General features: G+C 43.1%; 1 long non-coding RNA gene across 6 annotated transcripts in view; it reads right to left on the minus strand.

Moving 5' to 3' along the window:
* Window positions 1-3,882: 3,882 nt before the first annotated feature.
* Window positions 3,883-27,206, minus strand: part of LOC132385238 (uncharacterized) — a 237,053-nt gene continuing 213,729 nt past the window's right edge. For 5 of the 6 annotated variants that reach the window (XR_009509114.1, XR_009509117.1, XR_009509116.1 and 2 more), the window contains 2 exons: window positions 13,065-13,127; window positions 3,883-4,301 (listed from right to left, as the gene is read on the minus strand). This is a non-coding gene — a long non-coding RNA (uncharacterized LOC132385238). Of the gene's footprint in view, window positions 4,302-8,350; window positions 8,472-13,064; window positions 13,128-27,206 lie in introns of those variants that run through there. The other variant, XR_009509118.1, reaches the window with a different exon arrangement.

The raw sequence follows: 27,206 nt of genomic DNA on the forward strand, positions 1-27,206 counted from the left end.
GTTGGTGCAACTGTAACGAAATCCAATTTCCCTTGGGATCAATAAAGTATCAATAAAGTCTGTCTGTCTGTTGATGCTATGACTGTACCAGGAGGACATTGAAGTTACTTCCAACTTTGTGAGTCGCCTGCTCTTGGGCTACTGGCCAGCACCCATGCTCCATCCCTCATGGTGCACTAGAACTTCTCGATATTCAGTTATTTTTCCTCCATAATTAATAGTTTGGTCACTAATAAACTAAAGTATTTGAAGAGGATGAAAGCACACAGTATGTACTTGATAATGTACATAGAGGTTTCAGAGTACAGGAACAATCACTTTATCCTAGTGAGCACACACCAACCAGCAAACATGCATTATTTTATTTTCCCCATGTTCCCATCAATGCTTCCCAGACTCTAACACTTCCCCTTTGCACTAGGGGAAATTTGTAGTGATCAATTAATCTGCAAAATTGCAAATTCTGGGGACAAGGGAGAAAACTGCAGCATACAGAGGAAACCCACATGGCCACAGGGAGAAATTACAAACTCCACACAGATCGTACCCGAGGTCAGAATTGAACCCAGCTCACTGGAGGTATGACGCAGTTGCTCTACCAGCTGCGTTGCCTTGCCATTCCTGGTGTGTCCCAGTGACTTTTCTACTGAGATGCATATTGTAGTGACCAGGAGATTCATCTTTGACTCCTAGAGATTTCAAGGACAGCACCGGAAGATCAATAATTTCATCATGATTATGCTTGAGTTGGATTCTTCTGATTGACGTCTGCTTTAAGTCCACGCAGCAATCCTGATATAGGGTCGCAGACTGAAAACAGTAAAATAGCATGGGCTCTTAAAGGCACCACCAATCAGCAGTGGAGTGTAAATAGAAATGAGAAAGTTGCATCACATTCTCTGAACTGTTACTATTGCTACGGGAACATGCAGTTAAGTTACCGAGCAGTAAATTTGGATGGTGGTAAAATATTATCCTGCTTTCTCAAGGCCCTCTGCCTACTGATTGAGTCAGGTCCTGGAGCTCTCTCCTTCCATCCCATGCACTAAGCACCTATGTTATTGTCCCTTTCACCGATCATTTGGCCCCTCAATTTGAGAATGCAAAATCTGAAACTCTTGCAATTATTTTTTCTTCAACAATTCACCATAACCTCACTCTCCCCTCATTTCTGTAACGATCTCCAGCCTTGGACACGATTGAGATCTCTGCGCCTGGTAATTGTCCAAGGTCATTCCGCCGGTGGCTACCTTCAGTTGTCTTTCAGTTGACCTGATTACATTTGTCTCTCTCTTTTTGTCTCCTCTTAGGTGTTTCCTGAGCCTATCTCCCTGTCTAAGTTTTAGTCCAATGTCCTAATATCTCCTCATGTGGTTGAGTTTAGTTTACATCCAACAACATTGCACTGATGAATTGCAAGTTGTTGTCTACACTCATGAGACGGGGCTGTGGCTGCCCCACTCACATAATGAGGGTGAAAGTTAGGTTGCCACCAATAAAGCTGGGGAAAAAAATTTATTGCCCTGAAAGGTCCCAGAAATATGTTAAACATTGAGCCAATAATCCGTTTTGCCTCTTTACTGCATCAAATAAAAATGATACTCACATATTTAGATAGGTTCAGGAATAGAAAATGTTTGGAGGGTTATGCAACAATGCAGGCACTTGGAACGAGCTCAGGAAGTAACAGGTCAGCATGGATGGGTTGGGCTGAATGGCCTGTTTCTGTGCTGTATAACTCTATGACTCTTTGACTCTTTTTCCATGGGGTTCTGCTGAATACGTTCTGACTTAAACATGGTCTTTAATTGCTCCTGTCGCTGCTTTATTGTTTCTACAATTACATGGTGGAATTGAGTGACTTCTTTAAGTACTGCAAACTAAATCGATCAAAACAAACAGGGGCCAAGGAATGCTTACTGTTGAAATAATGTTTGGAGAGGGGCAGCAGGTTTGCAGCCCCCAGTATTGTTGTGGGCCTCTTTTCCCCCCATTGAGCCTATAAATCTCTGCCCCACAAGGCTCTGATTAACATTTGACCCTGTGAAGTCATGCTATTGAAGTTTGGCAGTGGATTGGTACTATCAAACAGCCAGAACTACAGCCCGACAGGCACATGTAATGCCTGTGACCCCTTGAATTGGAAACAGATTTCTGTTCCTGTTTTCTCTGACATGTAAATTCCAAATGAAGATTTAACCCCTTCTTTTGATGTCTCACTCCATTTAAGTTCCAGAGATAGAAATAGATGAATACAATTTCAAATAATTCTCGTTCCTCCCATTTATCCTGGGGAGATCGATTCCTTACAGAAGTGCAATCAACATGGATAACTTTTCTGTTATTTTCTTGGAGCAATGGATTTGTCCCAAGTGGGATATGAGGGACATAATTACAAGGTAAAGGGTAACAATTTAAAACTGGGTTATGTAGGGATTTCTTCTCACTGGATGTGGTGAATCTCTGGAATAAACTACTCCAGAGGTACGAAAGGCTATGGAATTGAGGGCTAGCTGGAGCTGGCACAGAAGAGGAGTTGAGTCCTTAAAAACCTTCACCACCCAGGGCATGACCTCTTCTCATTACTACCATCAGAGAGAAAGTACAGGAGTCAAAAAAGATCCAAACTCAATGTTTTAGGAACAGCTTCTTCCCCTCTGTCATGAGACTTCTGAACAGTCCACGAACCCATGAACGTTACCTCCCTATTCCTCTGCAGCCCATGCGTGAAGCCAAATGATGAGCTGGCTCCATTTCACTCAGCGTCAAGGGAACCTTCAATTTTTATTTCACTTTTCATTAATTTCAGGATATGCAAAACCACTTTCTAGTGCAGTCATCATCAACGCTGCCCTCAGCCACATCTCTTCCATTTTGGACATGTCTGCCCTCATCCCATCCTCCTGCCACCCCACCAGGGATAGGGTTCCTCTTGTCCTCACTTACCACCCTACCAGCCTCTGTGTCTAGCACATAACTCTCCGAAACTTCTGCCACCTCCAATGGGATCCCACCATCAAACATCTGTTCCCCTTCCCCCCCTTTCTGCTTTCCACAGGATCACTCCCTACGCGACTCCCTTGTGCACTTATCCCTCTCCACCGATCTCCCTCCTGCCACTTACCCTTGCAAGTGGAACGTGCTCCACCTGCCCCTACACCGCCTCCCTCACTACCATTCAGGGCCCCAAACTGTCCTTCCAGGTGAGGTGACGCTTCACCTGTGAGTCAGTCGGAGTCATCTATTGTGTCCAGTGCTCCTGGTGTGGCCTCCTGTATATTGATGAGACCTGGCACAGATTGGGAGACCGCTTCGCCGAGCACCTACGCTCTGTCTACCAGAAAGAAAGGATCTCCTGATGACCACCCAGTTTAATTCCACTTCCCATTCCGGCATGCCAGTCCATGGCCTCCCCTACTGTCGTGATGAGGCCACACTTAGGTTGGAGGAGCAACACTTTATACTCCGTCTGGGTAGCCTCTAACCTGATGGTATGAACATCAGTTTCTTGAACTTCTGGTAATGCCCCCACTTCACCATTTTCCATTCCCTTTTCCCTCTTTCACCTTATCTCTTTACCTGCCCATCACCTCCCTCTGGCCCTCCTCCCACTTTTCTTTCTTCTATGGCCTTATGTCCTCTCTTATCAGAGTCCTTCTCCAGCCCTTTATCTCCTTCCCCTCCCTTTTTCACCTACCTACCACCTTGCACTTCCTCCCCCCCCCCCCACCTTCTTACTCTGACTCCTCATCTTTTTTCTCCATTCCTGATGAAGTGTCTTGGCTTGAAACGTCCACATGGTTTCTTCTCCACAGATGCTGCCTGGCCTGCTGAGTTCCTCCACCATTTTGTGTGTGTTTCTAGAGCAGTCACCCTTGTAGAAGATGTAATGGCTGATGTGCATAGCAAGATCCCATAAAGAGTATCGCTTTGATTACCAGGTCATCTGTTTATTGATGCTTGGATGAGGTATGGGGTCCCCAGGGGGTAACGGGAGAAAGGGGATAGGATGGGTAATAGAAGAGGGGGTGGTGGTAGGAAGGGGTCTTCAAAGGAGAAAGGGGACAGAGAAGGGTAGAGGGTTGTGTTGAGTCTGGGGTGTGGGAAATAGTCACCTCTGTCTCCAGAGATGCTGCCTGACCCACTGCATTCGTCCAGCAGTTTACTTCTTGCTCCAGACTCCAGCATCTGCAATCTATTTTGTATCCTGTCTGTTTATTGATGTGATTGAACAATGACAATTGTTCAGATGTCTATTAAGAAGTCCCTTGAAATTGTGCCATAAAATCTTGCGGTTCCACCTAAGAGCAAATATCAAAAGACAGACATTGAAGACGTTCTTGGTGTTAGCTTTGACTCCTGTTCACGCCTCGGGAATGGCATTTGAACAGACTGCCTTGAGATTCAACAATGAGTTGGCCACACACTGAAGAACATCGTTATACAGTGGCCATCCTGATGTAGCCCAGGCCGATCTCCATTTATCTGGTCAAATGGTATGAGTTGAAATAGAACTCTCCCACAACTGGAATTAACTATCGCAATACAGAGCTGAAACTGGAGCTGGTCTGTGGAAGTCAGTCCACACTGAGCAACTCTGGGTTGAACCACATAACCAATGACTCAAGTAACCAATATTCTAACTTAATCCCAGTAGCAGAGAAACTTTGGTAGTGATGTTCTCAAATGATGGTTCAATATGAGGAACTTGCTTAGTGAAATATATTCATATATGAAACCCATAGGCCTTACACATCCAGATTTAATATTCTTGGCTCTGACCTGTGTCCCTTTGAGTGTGGGGTTGCAGAATTGTCTATGAGGTTGGAACTCAGCATGCATTTGGGGTTCAGCCCTTCTGTTTGGGACCCTGTCATGCTAGGAATCTCAGTTAAGGATCCAGTCAGATTGGGACCCTCAGACTGAGGTCCACAATTTGGGACTTCCATATTGAAATCTTCTCTGATTAGTGGCTACTCTGATCTCGCCTGGCCCCCCAATAAGTATTGATTAGATGGGACTCAGATGTTAGCTAGGGTGACATCAGGTTTGCACAAAAAAATGGTCAGTGAAGAAAGCCAAATTGATATTGTGGAGTAAATGGAAGCAGCAAAAGTAAGACAGAGATAGGGGAATAAGATCATAAGACATAGGAGCAGAATTAGGCCATTCGGTCCATCGAGTCTGCTCTGTCATTCTATCATGGCTGCTTCTGGATCCCACTCAACCCCATACACCTGCCTTCTCACCATATCCTTTGATGCCCTGACTGATCAGGGAACAATCAACTTAGATATATGCACAGACTAGAAGTTGTGGCAGTCAAGACACTTGTGGGATTTAAGAAGGGAGAGAGGCAGAAGCAAAGAAATTATAGGCCAGTTAGCCTGACTTCAGTGGCCTTTGCCAAGTTATCACTCGTGAGGCTGCGAAACAAGGTAATAGCCCATGGTATTCCAGGAAAGATACAAACGTGGATAGAAGATTGGCTGACTGGCTGGAGGTAAAGAGCAGGTATAAAAGGGGCTTATTCTGGTTGGCTGCCAGTAACTAGTGATGAGCCACAGGCGTCAATAATGGGACCGCTTCATTTCACGTTATATGTCAATGAGTTGAATGATGGGATTGATAACTTTGTGGCCAAGTTTGGAGATGACATAAAGATAGATGGAATGACAGGTAGTGTTGAGGAATCAGGAAGTCTGTAGAATGACTAGGACAGATTGGGAGAATGGGCAAAGAAGTGGCAGCTGTAATATAGTGTAGGGAAGTGTATGGCCATGCACTTTGGTAGAAAGGATAAAGGCACAGACTATTTTCTAAATGGGGAGAAAATTCAAAAATCAGAGGTGCAAAGGGTCTCGGAAGACCTTGTGCAGGAGTCACTAAAGGTTAATTTGATGGTTGAGTTGGTGGTAAGGAAAGCAAACGCAATTTTATTCATTTCAAGACGACTAGAATACAAAAGCAAGAATGTGATGCTGAGGCTTTATAAAGGCATTGGTCAGAACACTCGGAGTATTGTGAGCAGTTTTGGGCCTCTTATCTAAGAAAAGATGTGCTGGCATTGGAGAGGGTCCAGAGGAGGCTCATGAGAATGATGCCATGAATGAAAGGGTTAATGTATGAGGAGTGTTTTTTGGCTCTGGGCCTGTACATACTGAAGTATAGAGGAAAAAGGAGAGATCTCATTGAAACCTATTGAATATTGAAAGGCCTAGACAGAGTTGATGTGGAGAAGATATTTCCTATGGTGGGTGAGTCTAGGAACAGAGAGCATGGCCTCAGAATAGAGGGATCTCCATTTAGAACAGAGATGAGGAGGAATTTCTTTATCCAGAGGGTGATGAATCTGTGGAATTCATTGCCGCGGACAGCTGTGGGAGCCAAGTCATTGAGTATATTTAAAGCAGAGGTTGATAGGTTCTTTGTTAGTCAGGGTGTTAAAGGTTTTGCCAAGAAGGCAGGAGAATGGGGTTAAGAGGGTTAATAAATCAGCCAACACCCACAAAATGCTAGTGGAACACAGTAGGCCAGGCAACCTCTATAGGAAGAAGTACAGTCGACGTTTCGGGCTAAGACTCTGTTCCACCAGCATTTTGTATGTGTTGCTTGAATTTCCAGCAATGCAGATTTCCTCGTGTTTGCATTTATAAATCAGCCATGATGGAATGGCGGAGCAGACTCAATGGGCCGAATGGCCTAAATCTACTCTTATGTCTTATGGTTTTATTTCATGGACAAAAGTAAATTGTCACTCAGTTTGAAACCAAATGAAGTTTATTTGAGTTAATTGATGTAAGTATCAGGGTATACCAGAAAGTTGTAAAAAATTGATGAGATGGGTAGCTTTGTATGGACTTTTGGGATTTATAATCCCAACTTTGGTCACGTGAAAGCAACCTTAAAAGGTTTTGAAGTATTCCCATTGCTGATGGGGCATTAAGATCAGTGCACTTGGAATTCAGAACCAACTTTCAGCCTAATCAAATCAGTGTCCTGGCCAAAGTGAGATCTTTTATTCAAAATCTCCACAACAATATAATTTTGCTACCTAGAAGAGTTCCTCTTGACAAGAGTCATTTTGTCACTTTACTGGTTCCTGTCAGAATCATCTTATTCACAGATATTCCTGCACCTATTGTCACTTTATGTACATAAGATAATTTTATGTATATATGACCACACTCAAACAATTATTTGTGAATTGTGCTTTATAGGATTGTTTTTATAATTATATTTATTGTGCTTTTTAAAATTAATTTTAAAAAATTGAGGTACAGCCTTCCGGCCTCTTGAGCTGCAACACCTAGTAACCCCAAATTTAACATAATCATGGGACAATTTACAATGACCAATTAACCTACCAACCGGTATGTCTTTGGACTGTGGGAGGAAACCAGAGAACCGGGAGGAAACCCATGCGGTCACGGGGAGAACGTACAAACTCCTTACAGGCAGCTGCAGGAATTGAACCCGGGTCGTTGGAACTGTAAAGTATTGTGCTAACCACTATGCTTTTTTTTATTGTATTCTTTAAGTTTATTTTTTTACGCTCCATTGGATCTGGAGAAAGCAAGTTTTCATTCTCCTTTACATATGTGTACTATTGAATCATATTAAACAACCTTGAATCTTAAATCTATTGATATTTTGTGCCTGGACTTCTACATGGATGTAGAAGAGATTTTGTTTGGATTGCTATACCAAAAGAAGCTATGGGAGAAGCTTTTGAAATTAATTAAGGAGAGAGGTAATTAGGTCTAGATGTTTAAAGGAAGTGTTGCTGAGCCAGTGACTGACAAATAAAAACAAGATGTTGAAATCACTCAGCTGGTCAGGCAGCATGTGTAGAAAGAGAAACTGGTAATGATTAAGGTCTGGAGTAGCTCAGACAAAATGCTGGAGGAACTCAGCAGTTCAGACTGCATTTGTGAAAAGGAATTAAAAAGTTAATGCTTTGGGCGGAGACCCTTCATCAGGATCTTGGCCTAAAATCTCAGCTCTTTGTTCCTTTCTGTCAATGCTTTCTGTCCTGCTGAGATTCTCCAGCATTTTGTGTGTATTGCTCTGGATTTCCAGCATCTGCAGAATCTCTTGTGTTTAAGTTTAAGGTCTGGAACTCTTCATCAGATTTTTCTTTTAATGTTTATGTACAGTGCTCTAATTAGCGTGAGTGGAAAAAGAGACTTCGTCTTTGAATGGAATTTAAACTCAGCAATGAACCCATTCACAGAAAAGCACTTCTCAGGCAAAACATAGGGTGGAGAGTTGTCTCCGTGGATCTCTCTGTGACGAACAAAACTAATTCATGTTAACTGAAGAGATCCCAGCCCTGAGTTCTTGCACAGTGGAGGCACAGTGACCCTGAATCAGAATTGAAGGTTCATCCTCCCTACATCGTCACCCAATCATGGGCATGCCAGTCTTCGAGATTTTACTGTCGCCCGAGGTAGATATAAATGCTTCTGCTGGTAAGAAAAGAAAAGTGGAGAAATTATCTCTGCTATTTTTTCCTCAGTAAACAATGCCAAAATACTTGGTTGTGGGATTGCAGTTATCTAATTTTGCTGCCACAGTTCTGGCACTTTGACCGTCCCAAGAATGTGAAAGGCAGAGTGGAGAAGTTGATTATTTTTTAACTGATCGCAGCTGCTAAGGGCTTAATGCACCAACCTCAGCACAAAGGCCACAGTGATTTAAAAAAGTGCCTCAACACCAGACTGACTGAGAGGAGTGGGCGGATTGAGCGCTGAGGTGGGGTGCAAAGGGATGGGGAACAGAGGAGAGAAGTGCCAAGAAAGCAGAGGGTGTTGAAGTGGTGAATGAAGGCTGATTATTGGAGGCAAAACTCCCTAACATGAACCACATGTTCTAAAATCACTTGCTATGTAGAAGAGTGGAGAGAGACATTACCATTAATGTGACTGAATATTGCCAGCAGCTCCTGGAATGTTATCCCGATTTTTCAAGCTGATAATCAAGGTATCATTCAGTGGAATTTTTAGCCCAATGAGCCATGTGGAAAAACTCAAATTATTTAAGTGTCCAATGTCATTATGTGCTAGTATCATCAGGAGCTCAGACATACAGCCCGATTTAATCATCTGTGGCTTCCAGTCAATTTATGCAAAAGCCTTTCATTCACAGATTGAAAACAGGCCTTGTTTATTGGGCCATAAGTGGAGGATGTTGGGGCCTGGTTGTAAATAATCCCAAAGGCACTGGAGTTGCTTCTTACTTTACCTTGTTAACTGGTATAATCAGTTGGTGACTTACTAATAAAACACAGCCATGTGTCAGAACCACTTTGAAGAGTGGTGTTTGTGTGCTGTGTATGTGGTGCACTATGTGTCTGTGTACATGTGAGTATCCTTGTGTCGTGTATGTATATATGTGTGTCTGAGTGTGATTGCAAGTGCATGCTTGTCTGCACGTGTGAATGGTGTGTATGTGTGGTGCACGTGTGTGTGTGGGGGGGGGAGTGCTGTGTGTGTTATTTGCAGAGCGTGTTCTGTGTAACACTTTCCGTGCCTCTACTTTCTTAGCAGTTTGCAAAGATTTGGCATAACATTGAAAACTTTGACAAACTTCTATAGATGTGTGGTGGAGAGTATGAGGGGTGATTGATAATTTTGTGGCCCAAGGTAGAAGGAGTCAATTTTAGAAAACCTAGCACATTTATTTTTCCTACATTTACACACTTAATCTAGTGGTTGTGGAGCATACGGATCCCTTCTTTGTAGAATTGGCATCTTGGACCTCCAGAGGTGGTCCACAGCCTGAGGTGATTGATAAGTTTGTGGCGTAAGGTAGAAGGAGATGAGTTATTAACTTCAAACTTTCCGCATTTTCACTCAAAGAGTTGACCTGCATGTGCATGTAACGAGAGCTGTATAACTCATCTCCTTCTACCATAGGCCATGAACTTATTAATCACTCGCTGTGGACCACCTGGATGTCCAAGACACTCTTGTTACATGCACATGCAGGTCAACTCTTCGAGTGGTTATGCAGAAAGTTTGAAGTTAATAACTCATCTCCTTCTACCTTAGGCCACGAACTTATCAATCACCCCTGCAGTGGACCACTTCTACAAAGAAGGGATCGTATGCTCCATGACCGCTGGACTAAGTGTGTACATGTAGGAGGGGACTATGTTGAAAAATGAATGTGCTAGGTTTTCTAAAATTGACTCCTTCAACCTTAGGCCGTGAACTTATCAATCACCCCTCATATATTGACTGGCTGCATCATGGCCTGGTAAGGAAACATGAATGCCCTTGAACAGAAAATCCTACAAAAAGTAATGGATACGGCCCAGCCCAACATGGGTAAAGCCCTTCCCATCATTGAGCACATTTAGGTGGAGCGTTGTCACTTGAAAGCATCATCTATCATCAGGGAACCCCACCACCCAGATCATTCTCACTTCTTGCTGCTGCCATACAGGAAGGAGGTTCAGGAGCCTCAGGACCCACACAACCAGGTTCAGGAATAGTTATTACCCCTCAACAATCAGGCTCCTGAACCAGAGGCAATAACTTCACTCAACTTCAATAACCCCATCACTGAAATGTTCCCACAACCTATGGACCCATTTTCAAGGACTCTTCATCTCATGTTCTTGGTATTTAATGTTTGCTTGTTTGTTTGTTTGTTTATTTATTTATTTTCTTTCTTTCTATTTCTATTTTTACTGTGTATTGTCTCTTGCACATTGGTTCTGTCCATCCTGTTGGGTGCAGTCTTTCATTGGTTCTATTGCGTTTCTTGTTCTTACTATGAATGCCCGCAAGAAAATGACATATATACTCTGATAACAAATTTGCTTTGAACTGTGAACTTTTTGAATGTATGTGTATTTGAGTGTGCGTGCATGTGTGTGGTATTTGAGTTCATGTGATTCTGTGTGTGTGGGGGGGGGGTGTTGTGTGTGTGCAAGAGAGAGAGAGAGAGGGATTGGGAAGTTAAACCTCAGTTGTATCATTGGAGCACTGGAGCCTCTGGAGACTCGGGCAGGCACACTGCAGCAGGAAAGGGGAGATTATCCCAGAACAGAACAGAAGTCACATACTTCAGCTGTCTCACAAACTGGAAGCAGCGGAGGAACTAATGGGATACAGTTCTCAGTGGCTAATTGAACAGGACAATTCCTGAGGTTCGTCTCCAAGTTCTGCGGGGCTGGGCGGAATTATGAGAATGCTTGAACATGAAAGCTAACAGCTGGTGTCTGGGGACTGTTTGCTGCCTCACAACTCGAGCGATCCCAGTTCAATCCTCACCTCCGGTGCTGTCTTTGTGGTGCTTACACATTCCTCCTGTGACTGTGTAGGTTTCCTCCAGGTATTCTCATTGCCTCGCACATCCCAAAAACATACAGGGGTGGTGGGTTAACAGGTTGCTGTGAATTGCCTCATGGTTTTAGGTTGGAGCAGGCCGATGGGATGTGGGCGGAATAAAGGAAGATTATGTGTAGGATTAGAGTAATTAATAATGGACTTGATGGGCCAAAGGGCCTGTATCCCTACAGTAAAGTTATGTCTTTATGACTGGGGATTAGAACTTGTGAAGGAATTAGGATTCAGTCAGAGCTCCAGTTATTAGGCTTTGGTGAAAGACAAAGTATTTGATATGCGATCAAAGGTAGATCTGTTGCCAACTACTGGTGAATTTGTACTTATTTAAGGCCGTAAGAATGATATTTTATCACATTAAACATGCTACAAAATGAGCTTTGAGTCTCAAAGTGTGAGGGAGATGAATTCATTTAAACACTTGGTGAAAAATTGCCCAGAGTGTCCTGTTCAAAATGAAACTAAAATAAAATCAAATCTGGTAACCAGCACAAGAGTGCTGGAAATCTGAAGCAACACACACACAATGTTGGAGGAACTAAGTAGGTCAGGCAGCATCTATGGAGGGGAATAAAGAGTCATTGTTTTGGGGGGAGGGTCTTGGCCCAAAACAACAACTCTTTATTTCCCTCCATAGACACTGCCTGACTTACTGAGCTCCACCAGCATTTTGTGTGTTTTGATCAAATTTAGGAAACTGCTTCTCCATTGTAAACTAAAGTGATGGATGGTGTTCTCATCAGGTGATATTCTCCAGTAATCTCCCACTTTTTGTTTCAATGGGACTGCTCAGCTTCTGACCTCATGACAGAATAGCTATACTTCAGGGGTGAAGTGAGAGTGACTGTATTTAATTCCCAGCCAGAAACTGTTCTAGGGAGACACCAAAGACACCCAGTTCAAGAGCTTCCCCGCCAGGTCAGAAGTGACTCTGTTTGCTAATGCTTGCATTGCGTTTAGTTCCATTCACAGCTCTGCAGACAGTGAAGCAAGACCTGATAACACTTCTGCCCAGGACAGAAACTAGGAAGTCATATTTTTGCAACAAAATTTCCAGACAACGACCTCCAACAAGTATGATTCTAGAGCAGGGGTTCCCAACTTTTTCTATGCCATTAGCCAAAGGATCTATGCACCCTACATTGGGAAACCCCATTCTAGAGTATTTTGACACTCAGAGCAATTGCCAAGAACGTCCTGAAATCAGAATTGCACTTGGACAAAGCACACCAAAACTCCAACTACAAAAGCAGGTTAGAGGTGAAGTATCCTGCAGTAATCAACTCATCTCTTCTCACCTCCAATGATTTATGGCTGTATACAAGATGAAAATCATGAATGGGTTTGAATGCTCTCCATTGAATGTACCCATATTGTACTGTCTCAGTGCTTTTATATTTGTGTGCTGTAGCACTTACTTTTTATTCGCAGTTATTTTGTAAATAGTAGCATTCTTTGCATTTCTGGTTAGATGCTTAATGTATTTCATTTGGCTTTGTATCTGTACTCGGCACAATGACAATAAAGTTGAATCTAATCTAATTTATCTCGATAAATGTTAGTCCAACAGAACACAAGCATTTTAGCACATCTTGGAAAATGGAGCACATTTGTTTGAAATTCCGTTTGTCACTCATTTACTCCCTCCTCAACAATGCACTGTGGCCTCACTACGTACCATCTGCAGTATACTGTGGAGCAACTCACCAAAGGCTCCTCGAACAGCACATCTCGACAAAGGCAGCACGTCAAGTCACGAACTCTTCTGAGCTGGAAAAATACCATCATGCTTTCATTACCTCCGGGTCAGAATTCTGTTGCTCCCTGCTTAACACCAATTCGGGCATTCCTTTGATTCAAGGACAATTAGGGATCTGCAGTCATTGGTGGCCTTGCTAATAGCACCCATATCCAGGATTTAAAAAATGCTTTTAAAAAATCAGTGCAAGAATTTGCTTCGCTTGAACAATGAGAAGATCAAAACCTCTTGCCATAAACTATTGGCACTGGTAGCATATTGTTCAGGAAGGCTTGACAAGATGTACCCAGTGCCAAATTCTCAGTTTATTCATCTTTTATTTTCTTTTGATATGGACGGATTAGTAAATAATACCTCTATTCAAGGTTCTCCGTCTGATACAGACAGATGGGAGCTCAGCAATCTGTTATGAAGTGACAAGTCAGGTTTAGTCTGTTGATTGCCCTAAGTTACAGAAAACTTCTGTGGGTGAACATTGTTTGGTGACAGGAATATGCACCATGCCATTCGGGAGTACACTGAAGGGTGATTGGATCTCTCTTCCACCCATCCAAGATATTGCCAATGATCTCTCCCATCAGTCCAACAATCTCTTTGACCCTCTACCATCAGGCAGGAGGTGCCATAGCTTCAGGACAAGGACTGTTAGGATGAGAAACGGCTTCTTCCTCAAGGCAGTAAGGCTACTGAGCTCCCTGCCACCACCTAGGTTTCACTATTTATGAAGCATCAGTGGTGTTATTCCATTTACTTTTTAACTTGTGTCATAAATGCACTTTATATTTTGTTAATTTGCTTGTGGTAATATTATTTCATGTGCTGTGTGTGAGTTTTATGTACTGTGTTGTGCACCTTGGTCCGGAGGATCATAGTTCAATGTAACTTTATTATCAAAGTACATACACAACCCTGAAATTTGATTACTTGAGGACTTAGTAAGTCCAAGAAGCACAATAGAATCAGTGAAATACCGCACCCAACAGGACAGACAAGCATCTAATGTGCAAAAGACAACAACCTGAGCAAATGAAATAATATTAATAAATAAACAAGCAATAGGTATTGAGAACACGCGGTGAAAAGTCCTTGAAATTGAATCCATAGGTTGTGGGAACAGTTCAGAGATGGGGTAAGTGAAGTTGAGAGAAGTTATCCCCTTTGGTTCGAGAACTTAATGGTTGAAGGGTGATAACTGCTCCTGAACCAGGTGGTGTGGGTCCTGAGACTCCTGTACCTTCTTCCTGATAACAGCAGTGAGAAGGGAGCGTGGCCCGGATGATGGGGATCGCTGATGGTGGGTGCTGCTCTCCAGCGACAGTGCTCTGTGCAGATGTGCTCAATGGTGTTGAGGGCTTTACCCATGGGACATAAACAACATGAAAGGTAACAAGGGAATAGCATTTCTAAACTACAAGCAGAAGAATATTTTAGGTAACAAAAGCAGAGGAAATTCTGGGCTTAGATTTAGTTGAGCAGGTGGAAGTAATATCTGTGAGGAAACTTTTACGTGAGGCAGAGAGTGTGGATAGGGCTTTTAACATGAACTTTCTGAACACTTATAAAAGAAGTAGACAATGTCTATATTATAATTAAGGAAGATGAATGTGAAATACTGGATGAGATAAACATAGTTACAGTAGCATTAAGGGGTTTACTATCATTGAAAGGAGATGAGTTCCTAGGCTCAGATTAACTAGATACCAAGCTATTAAAGGAAGCAAGGTAGGACATTGAAAAGAGTTGGGCAGCTACAGTATACTGCAGCTGTATCTGATGGAATGGTACTTGAAGGTTGAGGGACTGGTCATGTTGTACAATTACTTGAGAAAGGAGGAGTGAACTGTCTAGACTGGCTAGCAACTTGGGCAGTTGACAAATAATTGGAATTCATTGAAAGAAGTAGCATTTATAAAGGTAAAATTATTCAGAGAATCAGCCTTGACCTACTGAGGGAAAACTGTGCTGAACTAACAAATTTGGCAAAGCCCAGGCAATTTTCCAGCAAAGGTTTCGATGACCACTTCACAAACTAACTACTGAGGAAGTGGTGGCAAGGAAGGAGGGGTGGGAATGGAGAGTTATAGGGAGAGGAGAAAGAATGGGAGTCAAACAATGGAAGAGAGCAATGGGGAGACAGTGAAGTGGGAAAGGGAGAGAGAAGCAAAGAGGTCTACCCCTGTGCTTAAATGGAAAATGGGTTCCTTGCACAATAGCCGTTGAGGATGCTCACTTCTCAACATGAGCAGCAGCGAGTCGGGGTTGGGTTGAGAGTTGTGTGACTCCAGGCTTCCCCTGAGAGATGCAAGTGCCCAGGGTTGATATGAGTGCTAAGGTGTCACTGAATTCAGTGAAACACGTTCCTTCCACTGTTTTTCTCTGGAAAGTAGGATCTCATCCAGTCCCACCCACTAGGTACAGATGAGACACACGGAATATCCTCTCTCAGACAAATATCTTCAGCATGAAAGCCTCAGGCTCACTCAGTCCAGATAGTTTGTAGTCCTGATATCAGACACGCTGTTCCAAGCTCAGTCACAGGAAGAAATTACCAAGTGTACAGAGAAAGACCTCTTGATGAAATGCAATAATCCGACTCCCAGGAATCCTAGGCCCATGGAGTGGAAGTTAGAACCTCAAGTGCAGTGGAGCATGCAAATCCCTATATAAGCACTTTCACTGTAACTATCACATTACATTCTGCATTCTGCTTTCCTTTTTACTGCCTCAATGTGCTAATGTGTGGAATGATCTGTGTGGATTGCACGTGAAACTGAAGCTTTTCACTACATCTCAGTACATGTGACAACAATAAACCAATACCATTGTGCTCATGAAGCTTAAACCATCATGAAATGTGTTATTTTGTGGCAGCAGTACAAGACATAAAAATCACTATAGGTTACCACAATAAATAAATATACATATATATAGATTCTGCTGACAATAGTTGTCTCAATGGCGAATTTATAGATGGCATTTGAGCTGTGTCTAGCCACACAGTCATGAGTGGAGAGATTAGAGCAGTGGCCCAAGCACATATCCCTGAGGCCTATCTGTGTTGATTGTCAGCGAGGAAGAGCTATTATTGTTGATCCACACTGATCATGTTCTCCTGATGAGGAAGTCAAGGATCCACTTGCAGAGGGAGATACAGAAGCCTAGGCTTTGAAACTTGTTGACTAGTACGGAAGGGACAATGGTGTTGTACACCAAGCTGTAAGTATGGACAGCAGTATGAAATAGATACTGCTGTTGTCTAGGTGGTCCCAGGCTGAGTGGAGAGCCGGTGAGTTTGTGTCTGCTGTTGACCTGTTGGGCATGCAGATACACATAGAAATATGTGCTTTTATGCTTTTGTATCTTCTGCTCAATGGTAAAGGGGAAAAGGGGGAATGACTGGGGTGGGAGAGGGTCCTTGATTATGTAGTCTGTTTTCCCAAAGGCACTGGGAAGTGCAGTCAGAATCACACTCCAGAATCCCTCAAGCAGTACATTCTAGTTTTCAACCACCTTCTGGGTGAAAAGAAGATCTCAGATCCTTTTGGAACCTCTTACTGTTCAACATAAGCCTAAGCCACTGATTGGACGACCATGGACTTGTTTCTGATTGTGTTTTTTTCATTAATCTCTTGTTCTTTATTGGCTTATTTTTCTTCAGTCTTATATAATACATGTATATTTTATGTGTAAGTTATGTTAGCATGTTGTATGACCTGTTGCATCTGATTCATCATACTTGTACCTTATTCATTATATTTGACTTGATGCCTTTAGTTTCAGTCAGCTCTGCTGTGAGGAAAGGTTTTCATCTATCTTCAATATCTTCTGTGACTATGACCCTCATTGGGCAGTGTTCTCATAGTCTCACTTCTGAGTTTAGAAAATTTTCAACAAACACAACTTTCTCAAACAGCCTGCTTTCCCTTACCCCTGCACAGAGAATACAGTTACAACAGGAACAGAAAACTCTTCCTCCTAATGCCTTCATGTTGTGTTTTATTGGCTTAAAATGATGGTGTGCACAGAGACTTTTCAGTCTGTATGGAGCTGCCCCATCCTTTCACCAGATCCACCTACCTCCGTATGTCCATTTAGAAAGTTTGCTAAGATTCGGCACAAGTCCTATGAGGACTGATGTCTTTTCATGGAAAATGAAAGCCAACAGTTATTGGGAGTAAATAAATGTGAAAGGAGTCCGCGTCTGGCATGAGACGTTGCCTCTGTTTCTCTTTTCACAGATGCTACCTGACCTGCTGAGAATTTTCAGTACGTTCTGCTTTCCTTACATTTTCCAGCTTCTGCAGTTTATTTGATTTTCAAAGGTGAAAACAGCTTTCATTTGAAGGTCATCGCACTGCAGAAGGACATAACCCTTTTGTTTGCTTCATTTCCCCTCAGGTCCCAGAATCTTAGCATCTCAGAAGGATGACTAGTTAAAGACACCTTCTGATGTCCCCTCCTCCTATCAATGCCTATCTCCAACAGACTGTAATGTGTATAATATCACATTGCAAAACACAAGGGCAAGGATTTTCCACATGTTCCTACACTCCAGCTTCCAGCTCACCACAAATGCTATTTCAGCTCGATTCAATACAGCTTACTGGATGTTAACATATTAGATATCCTGTTCTTGGCCCAGCATATAGATGCAATCATAAGAAAGGAATGCCAGCATCTTTACTTTCTTAGAGGGCTAAGGAAGTTCAGCTTATCACCAAATACTTCAACAACATTCTGCAGATGTACTGTGGTTTCATCGTGGTCTGGTTCGGAAATTCAAAAACACAGACAGCAGTGGAATCAGCTTTCCCATCACTATCTACTAATTATCTCCAGGAGAAGCTGCCTCAAGAAGGGAACATCCATCATCAAAGATTCCCACCATCCAGTCCATACCATTTTCTCGCAGCTACCATCAAGCAGGCGGTACAAAGGCCTGAAGTCCCACACTACCAGGGACAAGGACAGTTATTTTCCCTTCAACCACTTGGTCCTTGAACCAACTGGCAGTACCCTAATCCCTACAATTTACCAGCACTACGAGCACTTTGATCACTTTGCTGTACAACAAACTGTTTTCTTTGTTCTAATTGTGTTCTTTCTCATGTAATTTGCATAATTTATGTTTAAGTTAAGTTTTTCTTGTGTCTGCAATGCTATGTGCCCGAGATGCCGATGCAGGTCAATCTTTCATTGCACCTGGCAAGGACCTGATGAGCTGAATGTTTGGTCAAGTTGGCACTGGGCTGCAGTCTCTGTAAGGGTCGTGGCTCAGACTTACAGGCCTGTGCAAAAGTCTTAGACTAGTATATATAGCTAGGGTGCCTAAGACTTTCCAAAGTTCAAAGTAAATTTATTTTCAAAGTACATATATGTCACCATCTATAACCCACAGATTCATTTCTTTCCGCTTCATGTATTGCAGTGTACTGCTGCCATAAAAAAACACACACTTCATGACGTATGTGAGTGATGATAAACCTGATTCTGACCCGGGTCTCTATTGCTCTATTGTGGACTGAGAGTGGGAAGGGGCCAGGGAGAGGGGAATCATGGTTGGGAAAAGGGGAAGGGAGAGGAGAGGGAGCGGGAAGCACCAGAGAGACGTTCTCTAATGATCAATAAACAAATTGTTTGGAATCAAATGACCTTGCCTGGTGTGTCAGGGTTGCGTGTGTCTGCACCCTCACCACCCCTGCCCCTGGCACTCCTTCTCTGCCATCTGTCCTACGCCTCTCCTGCAGTGCTCCACATTTTCCATTCCCAACATCAGTTGCTTCTGCTATATTTACAAACTCGCTCTCATAAGAACATAAGAAATAGGAGCAGGAGTCGGCCATCTGGCCCGTTGAGTCTGCTCCGCCATTCAATAAGATCGTGGCTGATCTGGCCATCTCCACCTACCTGCCTTTTCCCCATAACCCTTAATACCCCTAATATGCAAAAATATATCCAACCTTGTCTAATTATATTTACTGAGGTAGCCTCCACTGCTTCATTGGGCAGAGAATTCCACAGATTCACCACTCTTGGGGAAAAGCTGTCTCTCCTCATCTCCATCCGAAATCTACTCCCCTGAATCTTGAGGCTATGATTCGTGTTGACAAGTACAATACTGAGCAAAAGTCTTAAACGCCCGAGCTACAGTATCTGTATGTGCCTAAGATTTTTGCACAATACTGCTGTTGTTTTTTAGGTTCATAAGGATGGTTTTGGGATCAAGGAGGGGATGTATGGGTCAGATTAGGGTTCAAGGACAGGTGTGGGAGGGAATTAGAAATTAAGTTAGACCTAAGCCTCTGCTCCATGTTTCACACTCGAATCCTGTGGATAGATATTGGGCCAGAAAGTGCTATGGATGATGACCAGCGATAATGAAGGCTGATGGACCCCACCCCACCCCCCACCACCATCATGTCTGTGAGTATTTGAGTCTGAAGTCGGCAAGTCCGGAAGTCGTTGCTCAAAGGCCGAAGCCTTGGCTCTGTGAGTCCACTGAGGAAGTCACAGGCACAATGCCTGTTGGCCCACTGCAGGCTGGTGTCCCAAAGACGGCCTGTCCTGGAGTAAGAGGCCTGTCTGTGTGTGTGAGTGGGTGGCAGGGAAGGAAAGGGCTTGTCTTGCTGTTGCTATTTTATTGTTGTTCCGTTGTTTTTGTTGTTGCTGTTCCTTGTGCTGCTCTGCTGAACGTTATGGGCATGCTATGTTGGCATCAGAATGTGTGGTGACACTGGCAAGCTGCCCCCAGCACGTCCTTAGGTTGAGTTGGTTGTTAACGCAAGTAACACATCTCATTGTTTCGATGTGTATGTGATAGACAAATAAATAAATAGAGAGACAAATAATTAAAGAAATAAATCAAAAGATGCGGAGCAGGCTCGATGGGCCTCTGTCTTATGTCTTATAATTGGCTCCGATGTCTTTGGTGTTCCTCTAATCACAGCTGAATCTCTTATAGGCATAGAATGACACAGTTTATGAAGATGAATCTTCTACCCGATGAGGCCCACATCTCCCTGGTCACTCTGACTTGCATTTTCCTTTCAAATACTCACCCAATTCATCCTTTTTTTTCAAACCCTACATTTGGCACACATTTCCCTGTAACACCATCTACTGGTTGAGATAATAAACAAGTGCAGTCAGAATTCTGACCTCTGAACAGTCAAAAGCACTTTGCAGCCAATTAATTGCAGCGTGCTGTCCAAATGTACTGCAGACTGGGTGATCACTCTAAATATTTTCTCTGCAAACGCGACCTTGAGTTTCCAGCTTCTTGCCATCTTTCTTCTCCACTCCAATTCTGTTGTGACCTTTCTCTCCTTGACCTCCTATCATGTTCCAATGAAAATAACATATTCTACTTATTTTTCGATTCGGTGTAATCAGCCCACTAGAGTTATCTCTACATTCAGCAATTTCAGAGAGATCCTGCTTTTCCCATTTGTTCCACTATCAGACACATACTTCATTTATTCTCTACCCCGTTCTGTCTCACACCATCACTTGCCACCCAATTTTTCCCACCTTCCATTCTGTTGCTTGCATTTTGCTCCTTTCTCTTTCTCTGTTGTGCACTGTTTACGACTTGTCAGTCTCTCATTTTTACAGCCAACAGTTTGAAATCCTTCTTCTTTCTCCTCAGGTTCTGCTGAATGTTAACTGGAGTGTGGTAACATTGTAGAAAATGTTTCAACCAACTGCATGTGCAATCTCCCACAAACAACAATGCTCATTGGTTGATAACCACACCCAGGTGAGTGGCCTCTATGTCTTTGGGTGAACAATCCCATTCTTCCATTCCACACAGCACAAGTCAGAACTGAGTATAGAATGGCCCCTTTGAAGTAGAAGATGGCTTCACTGAAATTGGGCTGTACAGAGACACTCTGGGAAAGACCTGTAATTACTAACCTCTGGGCCAAGCAAGGTATCAGCTGCCTCATAGGAGCCGACAAGTCTTGGCAATTGAGATGATTGAGAAGGAACCAACTAGTGTTTCAAAACAGTCACTTCCTTGAGTAAAAACAGAAAATGCTGGAAACACTCAGCAGGTCAGGTAGTATCTGTGGAAAAAGAAACAGAATTTACGTTTCAGATCAATGAACAGCCTCAATCTTTCAGTTTGATGAAAGATCTTTGACCTAAATTGCTAGCTTTCTTTCTTTTTCCACAGATGCTGCCTGACCTGCTGAGAATTTCCAGCACTTTCTGTTTTCAGTAGTCTTCAGTTCTAGTGAGAGCCAAAAGCCACACATATGAGACAGCCAGTAATAACTTGAGTTGCGAGTTCAGGAGAAACTAAGTGGTGAGAAAGTGTAACCTGCAGCTATGTAGGGTGTTTGAGAGCAAATATTTTGGAAGCAAAGGGAATAGTACGTGATCTTTCAGCAATGAAGTTTAGGCCAGCAATGAAGCCTAGGCCAACAATGAGAATCTTCTCTGAGATTCAGTCAGATAACAGTGCAGGTCCCAAACCTCTTGCCAGGTTCTCATAACCTCCTTTCAAATGTGCTTTGAGGTCAGAACATCGTGGAGCACAGCCAATGAGAAACAACTCCCTGCAATGGAAGCCCGGGCACTGGATCTGTGTCACAGCTGAGTGATATAGGTTTAGCAACTCCCTTCATTGCCATGAAGAGGAATAACTCCAAGGGAGAGAAATAAATTTCAGGCTCTTTGCGTTTTAAGAATTAATTACCTACAAATTAAAATACATTTTTGAAATAATATATTTAATTGTTCTGGTATTTTAAACATACTAAATTTCAGTGTCTTGCTTTAACTTAAAAATATGAATATTTAATATTTAAAACATTATTTTCAAGTAGTACTTTGATTATATCTTAAGAGTATTTGAGTATTTTTCTAATATTTATGGAACATTCCAAGCTCAGAGCTCTATTGTGCTTGGCTTGGATGTCAAAGATTCGCTGAGGGCACTTAAGGTCAATGCCTCATGTATCGAAAGGAGCCTGACTGTCCAGGGCCTTGCTCCAGGTCCCTGTGGCTGTGAGAGCTTGTCTTTCCTAGAGGGGAATTGAACTGAATCATAACATGAGGGCATGAGGCCCAAAGGACACATTCTTTGCTATTGGTGGAGGAGGCTGGACGTGAGTTTGAAGGAGAAACAAAATGATTGTTCAGATAATAAGAGCTGAAGGAGTGGTGCCAGGATGTGTAGGGTAAACACCCGAGTGGTTTGTGGACGATGTCAGCTAACTTTGATCTGAGCTCCACCCACAGATCTGATTGACAGCCCTACATTAGGGCCATGCACACAAATGCTGGAGGAGCTGAAGAAGGGTTTCAACACGTAACCTAGACTATTCATTTCCTTCCATAGATTCTGTGTAACCTGCTGACAGCATTTTGTGTATGTTGCTCCAAATTTTCAGCATCTGAACTCCCTCTTGTATCCATGTTTTGGCTAAAGGGTGAGAATGGATGAAATATTGAGAAGGGAGAATAGAAAGAAAGATAAATATATATTCAGATGGCATCCTCCTTTTACTATATTTCAACCACTTTTGATGCTGAGCCACTGTTTGCTGCCGGAAATGCAGCAGTTAGTTTGTTGCTCAGCAACATCCCACAATGCAGTGATATGGAAGTGGCAAGGCAGTTGTTCTGAATCTCCCTCTAATGGATCGCGTTGGATAGGTCATGTGGGATTGGGATGACTGACACTGGGCTTGTGGTTTACAGTTTGCTGCACTTGGCAATGGGCCAGCTTTTCATGGGTCCCATAAGTGTCTGCCTTTTGGGTTCTTGCCTTTTTTATACATATGACAGATTTACATTACTGTGCAAAAGTCTTTGGCACCCTTAGACATGTGCCGAAGACCTTCGCACAGTATCGTGACAAAATCCCTGGTATAATGTAAGTTATTTGTGTAATATCGTATGGCTTATTTCAATACATCTAGCCCTTTTACTTCAATGCCCTTGACTTTTATTAGCCTCCAAAGGTACATAGCAAAGCACAATTGTGTCAAGCCACTTCAAGAATCTTGAGCTGGGCAGTAAGTTTCTTGCAGTACTTATTACCACAAAATTACATTATACTGTATATCAAGATGGATCATATGCAATTACTGACTACAGAATAATTCTTTCCATCATCCAATAAATGTTCAGGCCTTTTGAAGATGTTTGTTTGGAGATACAAGAAATTGCAGATGCTGGAATACATAAGATGCTGGAGGAACTTAATGGGTCAGGCAGCATCTATACAGGGAAGTGGACAGTCAACGTTTCGGGTGACTGACGGATTGATCTAAAATTTCAGCTGTTCATTTGCCCTCGTTGATACCGCCTGACCGTTGAGTTCCTCCAGCATCTTGTGAGATATTTATTTATTCCAATGCTGCAATGCACTGAGCAGGACAGACTCAGGGCCTATTCCCAGGACAGCATGCTTGGTTCAGGGGCACACCACAGTCAAATCCCCTAACACTTGTTCGTTCTGCATGTTTTTTTGGGAATGGAGCCTAATCCCCTGACTTCTCCAAGGATGCTGCTGAGAGAATCTCTCTGATCTCTTAAGGTGCTGATTCGGGTAACGAGGCATCTAAAGAAAGAATCTTTAAGTTATTTATTGGATGGGGAGGCATTTTGGGGTGTGTTAATCACATCAAACATCTCAGCAACCCGAAGACTCTCTCTCCAAGCAGAAAATTGACAGTCATCAGGAAGAGGGTGAATGTTAGTGAGGCATTCTTTGGTCTGCCAAGCTGATCTAATCTGTCTCCTCCCTGGAGGTTGCAAAACAATTGGAGAACTGTAGGCTCAGCCTGCCTCTGTCAGCAACACAGCTGTCATCTACCATAACAGAGCTCCAAGACACCGGAACACTTTGAGAAATGCACCAGGACAAAATGTGCTCACAAAATAATCCCCTGCTTTAATCACGCATACTTTTGGACAAACTGATGAAACTATTTGGCCAGCGTCCTGTTTGGAAATAATTTTGGGGGAGGGGGATGGGGTGGGAACAGGTGTAAGGTCTGGAAGCACTGGCCTCCATTACAAAGTGACACTTTATCCCAAGGCTCCGACCCAGCACGATATGTCACAATCACTCATTCTTTTCCCAGGGTTCGAGCTCTGGGGAGAAGGAGACTCACTGTTAGCTTTCAGTGGTGGGCAGAATCCTTTCACACACTCCCCCGCTGTTTGCAATCAGATCACTTTACACACTGGCTGCTTGTGAGCAGAGAGCTCCAGCCCATGACTGTGAGACGGGACAGCCGTACTTGGGCCTCTGGTTATTAATGGCAGCAGCTTGCTTCGTGATCTGGTCATTAACCCTTACTGCACAAACACTGCTAAGGTCCCAGTAGCAAGGCCAGCAATCTCTGCCAAGTAAGGCATGAAGAGAAACAGTCCACTGCACCTCACACGGAGGGAGCTGATTACAGTGGGACCACAACATCTCTTAAAGGAACTTCTCTCAACAAGGATCACTGCATTGCTTTCCCTCCAGAAGGCAGAAGAAATTTAAATACAGAGCAAAACTACTTAAAAATTCCAGGTTCGACCTATCAACCTGCGAATTAGACCATCCAGGTAATGTTTAAACACCACCAATGGATGGAAACATTTTTCTTTCAAATGGGAAAACCAAGAAAAACAACACCTCATCTACATTTGATGTGATTTGAACTTTCTGTCTCAACATTGAATGACACCACTGTAGGGAATTCATATTCTGTCGGGATCAGAACTGACCACTTCCATTCTCCATCCATGATACTGATAGGAACTTTCTCTCTGCATTAACACAGTGTCATTGAATTAGATTAATTAATTATTACAACTTGTTTGGCCTGCATTTTACAGCATTTTATGCTTCTTTGTCTCAAGCACAAATTATCCCCTCTACAACCCTAGACTGTCATTGACAATCCCTTTGTCCTGTTCAACAATCCCACTGCCTCTTAAACCCAAAATTTTTCCTTTCGTTCTCAAATATGATGAAGGATCTTTGACCTGAAACATTAAGCCTGTCACTCTTCCAATAGATGCTGCTCAACCTGCTGAGTGCTTGCAATATTTTTCACTTTTCTTTCTCCCTGTCCCGTTGACCCAGTGAGTTTCTGTGGCAGGTGAGGAAGCGGCTGATCCAATAATCTGTGCCCCGTCCATTTGGTGACATGCAATGTCACAGGTGGATTTGTGCAAAATGGTCGGCAAGTGAGACAACACCCGTTGAGAGAGAAACACGGTCAATATTCCAGTTGATAACTTTTAACTAGAACACTGTCACTTTTACTTCTCCCTCTACAGATGTTACCTGGCATGATGAAAATTCCAGGGATTTTTCTGGTTTTGTTTTAATTTACAGAATCTGGAGTTTTTGCTCTCAGATTTCTGGACTTAAGAATTTATGTGCGCAATATGGAAGTTCCCACAAAAACTGCTTTCATCCACTTTTGCATCTACAGTGATCATAATCACTTTTCCCAGAAATGGACCTGCAATCTGCACATGTATTCAGGTTCACCGAAGGCCCGGAGCTGATGGGAGCTCTGAGTAATTTAAGTCATAAAGTCATACAGCATGGAAACAAGCCCTTTGTCCCATCATGACCATACTAAGCAAGGTTCTTAGCTGAGCTAGTTCTATCTGCCTAAGTTTGGTCTGTATCCCTCTAAACCTTGTGAGATCCATGCGAGGTTGTTAACATTGTTTATCTTCCTTCAGTGTCTTCCAACTGCTACTCATGCTCAGACACGACTAACAAACACTGCTTTTCTCTAACTGCTCCCAACTTGCTTAAAATGGGATAAACTTCAGTAACCTTTGTGCCTGCTTCAGATACCGGTTCTGCAGCACGGTGGAAATTCCCTGGATCTCCAAAGATAACACAATTATGGGTTTTGAATTCACGTCTTTTCCTGGAATCTGGTGTCAATCTCTCATCTTTCTGTCTGTGCTGGACACCCAGAAAACAGCAGGGTCACTGCTTGTCATCGTAACAAATTATTCGGCAATGATCAAAAAGCTGCCAAACTGGTATAGTACCTATATGAAGGCTACCAATTAACAGGCAACTTATTCTCCACCTGTACACTACAGGTGTCTCTGGAGTACCCTTTGTAATCACTAAAAGTAACCCACTGGTGTTTGTGTTTCTACAGGTACTCGTGGAAGTTCATCACTCTGTAGATATTAGCCAAACTCTCGTCATAACTAAGGGACAGGTGAGTCCTGGGCTGGATGCCCTTCTCACTTAACCCACTCCTTTCTAGGTGTAGTGATCACTGCAGGACCACTGTTTGGCTATCCCAATTTTCCTGATTACCTTGGAGGGGCAGAGCGAAGTCAAGATGGCACTAAACAGTGACTCCTTTGCTTGCATCTTTGGAAACAGCTCTATTTCTATCTTTGATATCTCTTTGTTAAGGTTCTTTTGAAGACCCTGATCTGGAGTTTCACTTCTTTACGGGGATGGGACCCGTTCTCAGGGCCTCACGACCGGCCGCTTTTTGATACCCCAAGGACGCGGCCTGGAAGGCGAGCGCGCCTTTGGGGTTCCGGATTTTCGTAGATCTGGAGATGGGCTGATTCAGGCCGGTGCCCCTGACTGAAGCGTCGTGGGAGAACACGGAACATCGGGAGCAGTGGGTTAGCTGCCGGGGGTTGTGTGTCCAGAGACCTGAGCCCTGGGTGACTCTGGGTCAGAGCTTGGGAAAAGCACAGACTTTTAACATTGTAAATCAGTGAGTTGTTTGTTATGTCTCCCTCTTGTTATGAAATGGGGACACCTCTTTTTCCTTTATTAGGGAGAGAAAGCGAGCCTGTGGTATGTCAATTTACCGGGTGAATGAGTAGTTTTTGGTGTATTGCAAGTTTGTGTCTTTATTGATGCATTGCTGCACACTTGTCTTCTTGGTGGAGGGTGCTGTTGCTTTTTAGCTGGTGGAGGAGGGGATGTGCATGGGAGGGGGGAGCTGGGGGGGCTTTGGGGTTCTAACATTTAACTGTCATTCATTCTTTGGGGCACTCCTCTGTTTTCATGGATGTTTGTGAAGAAAAAGAATTTCAGGATGTATATTGTATATATTTCTCTGACATTAAAT

This window comes from Hypanus sabinus, chromosome X2, assembly GCF_030144855.1.
Source record: "Hypanus sabinus isolate sHypSab1 chromosome X2, sHypSab1.hap1, whole genome shotgun sequence".
Classification (NCBI taxonomy): domain Eukaryota; kingdom Metazoa; phylum Chordata; class Chondrichthyes; order Myliobatiformes; family Dasyatidae; genus Hypanus; species Hypanus sabinus.